Source organism: Panthera uncia (genome assembly GCF_023721935.1).
Source record: "Panthera uncia isolate 11264 chromosome B2 unlocalized genomic scaffold, Puncia_PCG_1.0 HiC_scaffold_25, whole genome shotgun sequence".
In the NCBI taxonomy this organism is placed as follows: Eukaryota; Metazoa; Chordata; class Mammalia; order Carnivora; family Felidae; genus Panthera; species Panthera uncia.
Genome location: NW_026057581.1, coordinates 14,575,094 through 14,585,279, shown reverse-complemented (window position 1 = coordinate 14,585,279; position 10,186 = coordinate 14,575,094). Strand labels below are relative to the sequence as shown.

Below are 10,186 nucleotides of genomic sequence, written 5' to 3'. Positions count from 1 at the left end.
ATGGCATATGTGTAAATATATAAATACGTAGATATATAATACATATTAAACATTTATGTTTGTAATAAATTATATATTATATAAAATATATATTTAATGTAAGTTTTAAATATATATTGATATATGTATTTACATGTGAGTATATGTAAGTACATAAATATATATAAAGAGTAACATATATGTGTTTTATATATAACACATATGCTTCTATAACAACATTTCTTGAAAACATATACATACAGTTATTAATAGTGGAGGGCACCTGGGTGGCTCAGTCGGTTAAGCGTCCGACTTCTGCTCAGGTCATGATCTCAAGGTTCGTGAGTTCAAGCACCACGTGAGACTGTGTGCTGACAGCTTAGAGCCTGGAGCCTGTTTCGGATTCTGTGCCTCCCTCTCTGTCTCTGTCCCTCCCCCAGTCGTGCTCGCTCGCTCTCTCTCTCTCTCTCTCTCTCTCTCACTCTCAAAATAAATAAACATTAGGGGCGCCTGGGTGGCTCAGTCGGTGAAGCGTCCGACTTCAGCTCAGGTCACGATCTCACGTTCCGTGAGTTCGAGCCCCGCGTCGGGCTCTGGGCTGACGGCTCGGAGCCTGGAGCCCGCTTCCGGTTCTGTGCCTCCCTCTCTCTCTGCCCCTCCCCCGTTCATGCTCTGTCTCTCTCTGTCTCAAAAATAAATAAACGTTAAAAAAAATTAAAAAAAAATAAATAAACATTAAAGAAATTAAAAAAAAAAAAAAACAGTGGCTATCCCTCAGATGGGGGGAAGGAGAGAAATTCTTTTATTTTTCTATTTCATATATTTCTGTACTGCTAATTTTTTATTTTGTGTATATTATTTTTATGATGGGGAAAGATGATCTGAATATAAAATAAGAAAGGATGAGAGCCGGCAGGACAGCAGCGGAGAAGTAGGGGGCGAGGAGAGGTAGAAAGGCACGCCCTTGTTTTTGCTGACGAAGGAAGCGGGGTGCTGTAGTCTGATTACTGAGCCGTTAATGTTTAGCCACACCTGATGCAGCCCCCTCCTTCTCCAGAATCCTCCTCTAGTTACCTTGCTGGGAGATCTGCGAAGAGAATCTGAAGGACTCGTTCTGAATTTGTGTGTGTGTGTGTGTGTGTGTGTGTGTGTCTGTGAGAGAGAGAGAGAGAGAGAGTGTGTGTGTCTGTGTGTGTGTTCAAATACCACCCCACTTCTGCCAGATTTCCCAGTGTGATTCCAAGGCATGTTGCTTGACCTAATTCCCTAGCATCACAGGAAGAAAGTGTTGCACTCCGCCGTGCAGAAGGTGTCTGAGTTCAGGACCGTCTGTATCTGTCCCAGAGCAGTGACAGCTGTTAGCTGGGTCCTACAGATGGGAGAATTGTAGTCTGGAGGGCCCGCTGGCCAGCAGAGGGCCAGAGGCAAGATGAACCTGGTCAGGAGCTTTCTGATCTAGTGTCCAGACTCTCAGCCATGTATTCTGGGTTTGGGTTCTAATTGATTCCAGAGGAAGTAGCCGTTGCTGGGAATTCTGACTTGATGGTATATTAATATCCACCCTCACTGAAAAAAGATTGCTTTGGCCCCTTACCATCCTTTCCAACTACTGTTATTGTTAATAAGGAAGGTAGTCATTTCAAATTTGGATGGCACTTTTTCGCCTTTGATAGACTATTATCTTAATCCTCACATCAGCTAGGGAGGCTGGGTTAGTAGAGAAACTAAGGCAGGCTAAGTGAGCTCCCCAATGCCAGCTTCTCGGAAGAGTGGTCCACAGATTGCTTGTTGGCCATCTGCAACCCTATAAGTACAGAAACTGAGAACAAGCTTTTAGACACTTTCCTAGTGATTGGACAATGATTTTATGTCTGTTGAGTATGATAATAGGAAAGGGTTTCATTTTTTATGTATTTTCTATTATGTTTTACAAAAGCATCATTTTGTGATAGATTGAAAATAGAAATATCCCAGCCAACCGGCCAGCAGAACTGGTCCTTCCTCACAGATGTTTTGAAAAGCACCATCCCAGGTAGTGAATCGAGGGGACACGTCCCCCAGCCTGGGTCTTCCTAATGCAAATCCAGAACTCTTTCCGCAATAGGACAGCTGTTTTCCTGGAGACGGCTAATACTCAACATAATTCCCGATCCCCACGCCGACTATATATCCAGTAATCTTTGTATCTTGTAGGAACTTGAATCAATTGAAAGAGATTCTCGCAGGAACTCAGGACAGCATGTTAGTTGCTCAACACGTCTCTACTCGAAGGATGCCATTTTAAGAGTTTCCATGGAAAGTACTAACCAAGTGACACGCTGTTCTTCAGTCATTTCTGCGCATGTTTGCAGAACGTTTCAGTTGAGTGTAGACCAGTGGATAGGTCTTTTGGACCCAAACCAGGTCAGGTTCTTTACTGAAATGAATCAAAGAAAACAGATTTGTTCTGTTCCATAATATCACAATATAATATGGACACAGGGGATAGGAAAGGGAACAGCACGACCAAGGCAGCCCCCTGTGCTCCGTGCTACCCTCAGACTCTTATTACTTCCTGTCTCACTCCCTTCCTGTCTTCGGTCAAGACACAGGGTTGTTCTGATAGACCAGCCAGGACATAGGGAATTCATGTATATATCACTCTAACAAGATCACCCTCCAGAGAAAGAGAAGCCTACCACCGAAACAAATAAAGGTGGAGAGATTTGGAGGCACCTGGGTGGCTCGTTTGGTTGAGCATCCGACTCTTGATTTTGGCTCAGGTCACGATCTCACAGTTCGTGGGTTTGAGCCCCTCAGTGGGCTCTGTGCTAATCAGTGCGGAGCCTGCTTGGGATTCTCTTTCTCTCCCTCTCTCTCTGTTCCTCCCCAACTTGCGCTCTCTGTCTCTCAAAATAAATAAATAAATGTAATAAATTTTTTTTAAAAGATGGAGGGATTTTTCTCAGCATCCAGGAGTCCTGGAAGGATCTGAAGCATTGAAGTCACAGGCCACCTTTTAGTTCAGTGCGGGATCCACCGTTCTCTCTGGTGATGTTGCCCTTCTTTTTTACTGTCTAAAACTTCTCCCGGTTGCCTGTCAACATGATTTCATTCTTGTTCTGACCAAGTTTAACACAGAAAGGAAGAGTTATTTCGCCCTTCTCCTGCCAATTTCCAGTGATCCCAAAAAACACTGAAAGAAGGAAGAGACATTACTGAGCTACTGAGCACTTATGCAAAGTGCGTGCCACCTGCGAAGACCCCGGGGTCTCATAGGATGTCACGTGTAGGGCATTGGTGCAGACCTGTGGCCCGATCCTGACGGAACACTATAAGTAATGCGAAAATTGAATGAAGAATTAAGCAGCATTCGTGCCAGACTTTGGGCCATAAATCTGAATAAATTGTCATGTTATCATTGAAAAGGACCATAAAAAGCATCCAGGCAGCCAGCCCACTGGCTACTGCAGTGTTCCTGACCACCTGTCCTCTACTCCCCGTGAGAACAGGAACCTCCCTAGGTCCCAAGATAGCCCACCCCATTGTCAAGAAGGTGCGATTATTACAAAGTTATTTCTTACATTAGGTCAAAAGCTTTACTTCTCATAACTTATACCCCCTCAGTTTTCTTTCCCTGCCTGTGAAAAGCTTCCCAAGCTTTGAAGGTAGCTACCACTGACTTTTTGAAGGGCTTCTCTCCTCCGCACGAATAATCCCTAACTCATTATAATAATCATTTATTGAGATGGCTTCTAGACCCTTTATCGTCTTGTTCCTGGTCTCCCAAGAATACTCTCAATCCGTTCCAAATCTGTTCTTACTCGTTACTCTAACCTGAACTTGCTCAATGACACAAAAATGTGGCACGGGGTTGGTTGCTCACAGCATTGGCTCACCCGTTCTGGGGGGGGGGGGGGGGGGGGGGGGGGGGGGGGGAGGGGTACAGGAGGAGGGAAGGAACTAGAGACTAAGTTGAAGCAAACTTGAAGAGGGCCGTGTTTATCCGAGGTCACGGGGCTGCCCTCGCCTGTGTGGCCAAGCTGGAGGCCGCCCCTGCATCACGGTAAGCATCTAGGATCCAAAATCGTAAACTGCTGGGATTTCAACCTGACACCTTTTCTTTTTGCCTTTGATTCCTCATCCGTAAACCAGGGAAAATAACACCACCAGCAACCTCGTTATTTATGGAGAACGAGGGACTTAGTCCATCCAATCAGTTGTCTTGCTGCATGGCACGCCCTGAAAGTGTCCAAGAGGCAGTAGTGAATGTTACACCAGATTCCATGGAAAGTCACTCTTCAGTGGCCCCTAAAAGGCACATTGCAAATCGGTTTGATCCAGTCTTGTTGGAGATTTTGTTTTTCTTGGTTTCCTGAAATCACGTGGTCTTCGTTTCCTTTCCTGATGATTCATATCTTTTTTGAAAGTGATGTTTTATCATTCCAGGTATCATGTAGTTTTTAATATCTGCAGTACGCTCCGTGATCTAGTTGACATAAATCCTGGAATTCAGACCTAAAATCGTAATCAGCCACTAATTTTCTCATCTTAATTCAGTTCATCGGTTCCTTGTCCTCTGGCTTCCCTATTAGTAAAATGACAATGGGAGGGGTGCCTGGGTGGCTTAGTTGGTTAGGTGGCCAACTCTTGATTTCAGCTCAGGTCATGACCTCACAGTTCGGGAGTTCGAGTCCCACATCAGGCTCCACACTGATGGTGCAGAGCCTGTTTAGGATTCTCTGCCTCTCTCTCTCTCTCTCTCTCTCTCTCTCTCTCTCTCTCTCTCCCCCTCTCCCCCTCTCCCTCTCCCTCTCCCTCTCCCCCTCCCTCCCTCCATCCCTCCCTCTCTTCTACCCTTCCCATGCAGTCTCTCTCTCAAAATAAGTAAACTTTAAAAAAATTTTTGTAATGTTTATTTTTGAGAGAGAGGGACACAGAGCACAAGCAGGGGAAGGGCAGAGAGAGGGGGAGACACAGAATCCGAAGCAGGCTCCAGGCTCCAGGCTCCGAGCTGTCAGCACAGAGCCTGACGTGGGGCTCGAACCCACGAACCGAGAGATCATGACTTGAGCTGAAGTCAGACGCTTAACCGACTGAGCCACCCAGGCACCCCTTAAGGGAATACACTTTAAAGGATTCCTGCTTAATTAAGGAAAAGGAAAATTCATACTTCCAATTGCTCAGGCCAGAAATCTGGACGTCACCCTTAACGCCCTTCTTTATCTTGTATTTCATGTCTGATGGGTCTGCAAATCCTATCAGGTCTATACTGAGAGCCACTTTGTACCTGCTCCTGCTACCCAGTGGCCTAACTTCCACTGTCCCTCCCTCCTGGTCTCCTGTTTCCATTCCTTCCCCTTCAGTCAGACAGACAATGTGCAACAAAAATCAGATCATGACATGGGGCGGCCTGGGTGGCCCAGTCGGTTAAGTGTCCGACTTCGGCTCAGGTCACAATCTCACAGTTTGTGGGTTCGAGCTCCACATCGGGCCGTGTGCTGACAGCTCGGAGCCTGGAGCCCTGCTTGGGATTCTGTGTCTCCCTCTCTCTCCGCCCACCCCCCGCTCGCACTCTGTCTTTCTCTCTCTCTCTCTCAAAAATAAACATTAAAATTTTTTTTTTTCAAAAATCAGATCATGACTGAATTCGTTTTCGAGGACGGCCATCACAAGGGACCGCAGACTAGGGCACTTAAACAACAGGAGTTTCTGTGCTCGCAGCTCTGGAGGCTGGAAGTCCAAGATCAAAGTGTCACAGGGCTGGTTTCTCCTGAGGCCTCTGTCTCCTTGGTTTGTAGATGGTCATCTTCTCTCCTGATCTCTGCTCAGGACCTGTCCCACTCCATAACCTCATGTTAGATAGATTGAAGTAGGTTGTTAGCTCTAATGTGAATGTTTCTGGGAATATGGCTGTATGAGCAAGTCCAGACCAGTGATGGTCAACCAGATGCCGAAAGGCTTCCAGAACCATGTTGAACTCTCAGCAATGCTTCTTGAGTACCACATGCCAAGCATTGTGGTAGTCACACAATAACATCTGTGGCCTTTCCTTTAAAATAATAATATTGATAAGTGTAGGTATATGACTAGTTTAGTGTGCTTGCTTATAATGTCCCCATTTTTATATTTATATATTAGCTGGGGATTAAGTTACTACCTGTCAAGAATATTAAAAAAAAAAAAAAGAAATAACTTCAACTTTGGACAGAAGCAAATGAAATCAGTAGCCCCCACCCCCAAGATTCCTTCGATCTTTCGAATCCCATTATTCCAGAATTAGAGAACTTTCAAAGGGCACAGTTGATTCATAGTCCTAGGATAAATCCATTCCATGGTGACAAGTACTTTTTTTTCATGTGACCTCCAGGGTCACAGGGAATTCTAAAGAATAATTCATGGTCCTGAACTGGATGATTTCCAAGGGGTTTTTTTTTGTAGCCATAACAGTCTAATTACCGCATTGGCTTGTGTTAATAACGCTTCCGTCTACAAATCAGAGTGTCCTGTGATGGTAAGCAGATGTACATTGGTGCCCTGGCAAGGACGAAACTGAGCACCTAAATGTCATTTGCTTATAAAGTAGCACTGGTTTGAAGAAGTTCAGCGTTTTGTTCGTCACATATGAGACAATGTACGTTTTTAAAGAAATGCGTTTCCGGGAAAGGACTTTCCTCCTCGTATTGATGACCGTATTTGTCCCTGACCTCAACACCGGTATCGTCAGCCTCTTACTTTAGGTCATATCTTTGTGAAGCATACATTTATCTTCAAGTGGTGGCACGTCGGCAGCGTTTTATAATTTAACTCTCATTCTAAGGGGGGCGTGACGTGATTTCAGTGCAAGGTGAGGTCATTGGGAGCAAGACCGATCTTGCTCTGCGAGGTGAGGAACAGACTGCTTAAAAGGAAGGTTAATGAGACCGAGCAAACCATTGGCATCTTTTGAAGTCTTAAGAGGATAAAAAAAGGGAAGTGTATTTTCAAAAGAGAATCTGCTCCTGAATTCCTACGTGTGCGTCAGCAGAAGCCCTGCTCTTGCCCGATGCATGACTGTTGATTCTTTGGTCTTCTCAGAAACCGTTGTCCGGGAAGATTTTTCAGGCAAAAAATACAAAAACGCTAAAGGAAGTGTTTTGATAAATTCATGGGCAATATCCATAATGACTGGTTGATGAAAAATGGCCAGGGTTTAAGTATAGCCCTAGTTAAAACCGCCACCCCCAGCATTGACCGATAGGAAGCTCACCACACCAGCATTATCCTCTGAGAAAGCAAACCGGTTTCTCCATTCAGCTGATGAGGAACCAAGCCTGGTGTGTGAGACCCTGGTGAGTGGCCCAGCGGGGTCTCAAGCATAGGCCTCCTCACTGCACGTCCTACCCTCCTGGCATCCAGCCAAGCGTGACCCAAGACTCCTGCTGGTGTCTGCGGACAAAGTCGTGTGAGAAAGCCACCACTGTTTGGCTCCTCCATCAGGACCGGAGGATGCTGGGAAGGGTGGGCTGCGGGTCAGACTGTGTGTGCCTTAGGGTTTTCTTTTCTGACACCCAGCCCAGACAGGATTTCAGAAATGTGGGTCCCTGGTCCTCGTAAAGGGCAGAGAAAGGGTTGTGAATGAATGAAATTAAATTCATCACCACTGCTGGGGAGAAAGAGGCTCCAAACACATTCTCCACTCGGGAAGGCTCAGACCCTAGTCTATATATAGAACGGCATAGTTTCCTGCTGACTAAAGTCCCACCAAAAAAAAAAAAAAAAAACCCACAAAAAACAAAGCTCTGATGTTGAGTTTCTTATCTTAGAAGGCCACGATCAAACACCCAAAGCGCGCCTGCTTCCCTAAAATGAAGCCGATTAACGATTTTCTTGCATTTCAGTGGTTATTTCTGTCACTCTTCAGCCTCGGGCGCTGCACCTTGTACCCTAATTTCTCACACGTTTTTGGTCTCCAGGAAGAAAACCGTTCTCTCTCCCCTCCGAAGACTCTCTTTGTAACTCGTGGGCACCAGAACTCAAAAGCTCTTCCTCGGGAAGTCTCATTTCACTTTCGGTGTTACATTTGTAGATAATCAATTTTCGCTGTCGTTCGAGGAGATTAACTCCGTCTTAAAAACTTTAACGAAGCGTTGCGTCTGAAATCCGATGCCAGAAAGCGGTCTCTCCTTATTACACGTTTTCCTTCAGTAAGGGATGATAAAATGGTCCCCAAGTATTTTCAAGGAAGATTAGGATTTAAAATAGACGGTTTTTAATTTCAAAACCTGTCCCCGTTTTCCTAAAAGAGTATCAAAGGTGTTTGATAATCCCCCGACGCATGGATGAGGCCCAGTGTCCTTCTGTGCCTCTGCCCGTTAACCACGTGATGGAGGTAAAGCGATGATTATGAAGCTTTCTTGTCAAGAGGCCAACTGTGGTCATGACCCTGAATTCTTGTAGAGGTTTTGACATGCATTTCTTTATGAATTATTAAAAAAAAAAGCTGTTTCTCCCTTACCATTAAGACAGGCTCTTAATTTTCAAAGTCCAAGGATTTCTTAGAAACATGTGACTATTTAAATGATAGGAAAATGGCGGAGGGGAGGTGGATGGAAATCTGAGGGATGCCTTTGTAATCTCAATCTGTGTGTTTCCTACTTGGCTTAATAAGAGTCGAAAGGGGGAGTCGGATTTTCCAAAGACTCGATCAGTGTTATTCTTCTTGGAGATAGGACTGAGTGAGCAAATAAAACTTTTCACTTCTGCGATGTATCGTGGGGACACGACGAAGGAGCAGAGAGTTGGAAACGCATGCTTTTTCTGATGTAGGACTGCCCTTTTGCTCTCAAGCTTTTAGAAGTTTTCTGTTTCCAGTGTGTTGAAAGCAGTAGGCATCCCGTTTGAGGTAAATTTTTCTTTATACTCTCCTGTTGGTTCATTTTTTTTTTTTTCCTTGAGGGAAGATACCATTTTTGGTCAACGAAGGCAAAACAGCGTCCCCATCCTTGTGGGCTTATGTTTCAGTGGAGGAGACCGATGAAAATATAATGTGCTTAATGCAGGGAGGGGGCACTGAAGAAAAATAAGGCAGGGAAGTGGGACGAGATGATGGTGAGGCCTTTCTACCCTCAGTGATATAGGCATTAATGTGGCCACAAGACACCCACTGCATTCCCCCTTTCTAGTGACAGCACTCCATTATCCAAGGCTGGATTATTCAGCCTCCCAGTTATTCTCTCTCTTGCGTCCTCTTCTGCCTGAACACCTGCTCACCCTGAAACTATTATGCTGCCTGAGTCCAGAATTCAGACCTGCGTCTGTGTTCCATAATAGCCTTGGGGCTCTTCAAAGCAAAATTCCTAGCAAGAGAGTAGTTGGGTTCTGTGAGGATCTCTTACCCTTGCTTTTTGATGGGTGGAAAATTATGTTTCCCAGTGTGTTTTCTGGAATTTGGGGTGCAGATTGCATTTCACAGCACGTACATGTACAAGAAAATCGTCGGCATCAAGGGTTCTCTGGGACAAGACGGCATGGGTGATGCCGAGGGCACAGGCTCAGGACATAAACCCACGTTTATGTCCCTGCCGTGATCACAACCACGTGATCACTTGTTTTCTGAGAAACGTAATGCCCTCGTCCGTAAGATCATAACAGTACCCTTCCTAACTTTGCAGTGTTTTGTGCAAATTAAATGAGATGATGAACATTTGCAAAGCACTTTTCTAGGGCCCTTAAAGGACCATTTGTGTTAGCTATTGTCACTGTTTGGCAGGATGCTCCCTGCTCCTTCATCCTGAGCCGTGGAGCCCCTGCTATATTTAATGCGTAGAATGGAAATAGTCAAAATGGCACAGCTGTCCGATGTGTCGTAAATATCATTGCATGTTCATCCCTAAGACATTTGCTGAGAAAATTACAACATGTGGAGCTACGTGAAGGGGAAAGAGAATCTCCTCTTTTTCCCCATCCCTGGAGAATAATTTAGGGCCTTTGGTGTTTATTTAAATTCATTATAGAATGTCATAGAAGAAGAAACCACCTAGATTTCATCTAGCCCAACTACCTTACCTTACAAGACAGTCTAACTCTGGACAGTCTTAATGGAAGTGACCTGATGGGCTGTGAGTATAAAATTGGAAAACGTGAGTATAAAATGGGAAATGAGCTGGGTGGCTCAGTCGGTTGAGCGTCCGACTTCAGCTCAGGTCATGATCTCGCGGTTCGTGGGTTTGAGCCCTGCTTCAGGCTC

At 45.1% G+C, this 10,186-nt stretch overlaps 1 protein-coding gene across 1 annotated transcript in view; it reads left to right on the top strand.

The window, feature by feature from the left end:
- PHACTR1 (phosphatase and actin regulator 1) overlaps positions 1–10,186 on the top strand; it is a 272,533-nt gene that overhangs the window by 204,065 nt on the left and 58,282 nt on the right. The window lies entirely within an intron of this gene.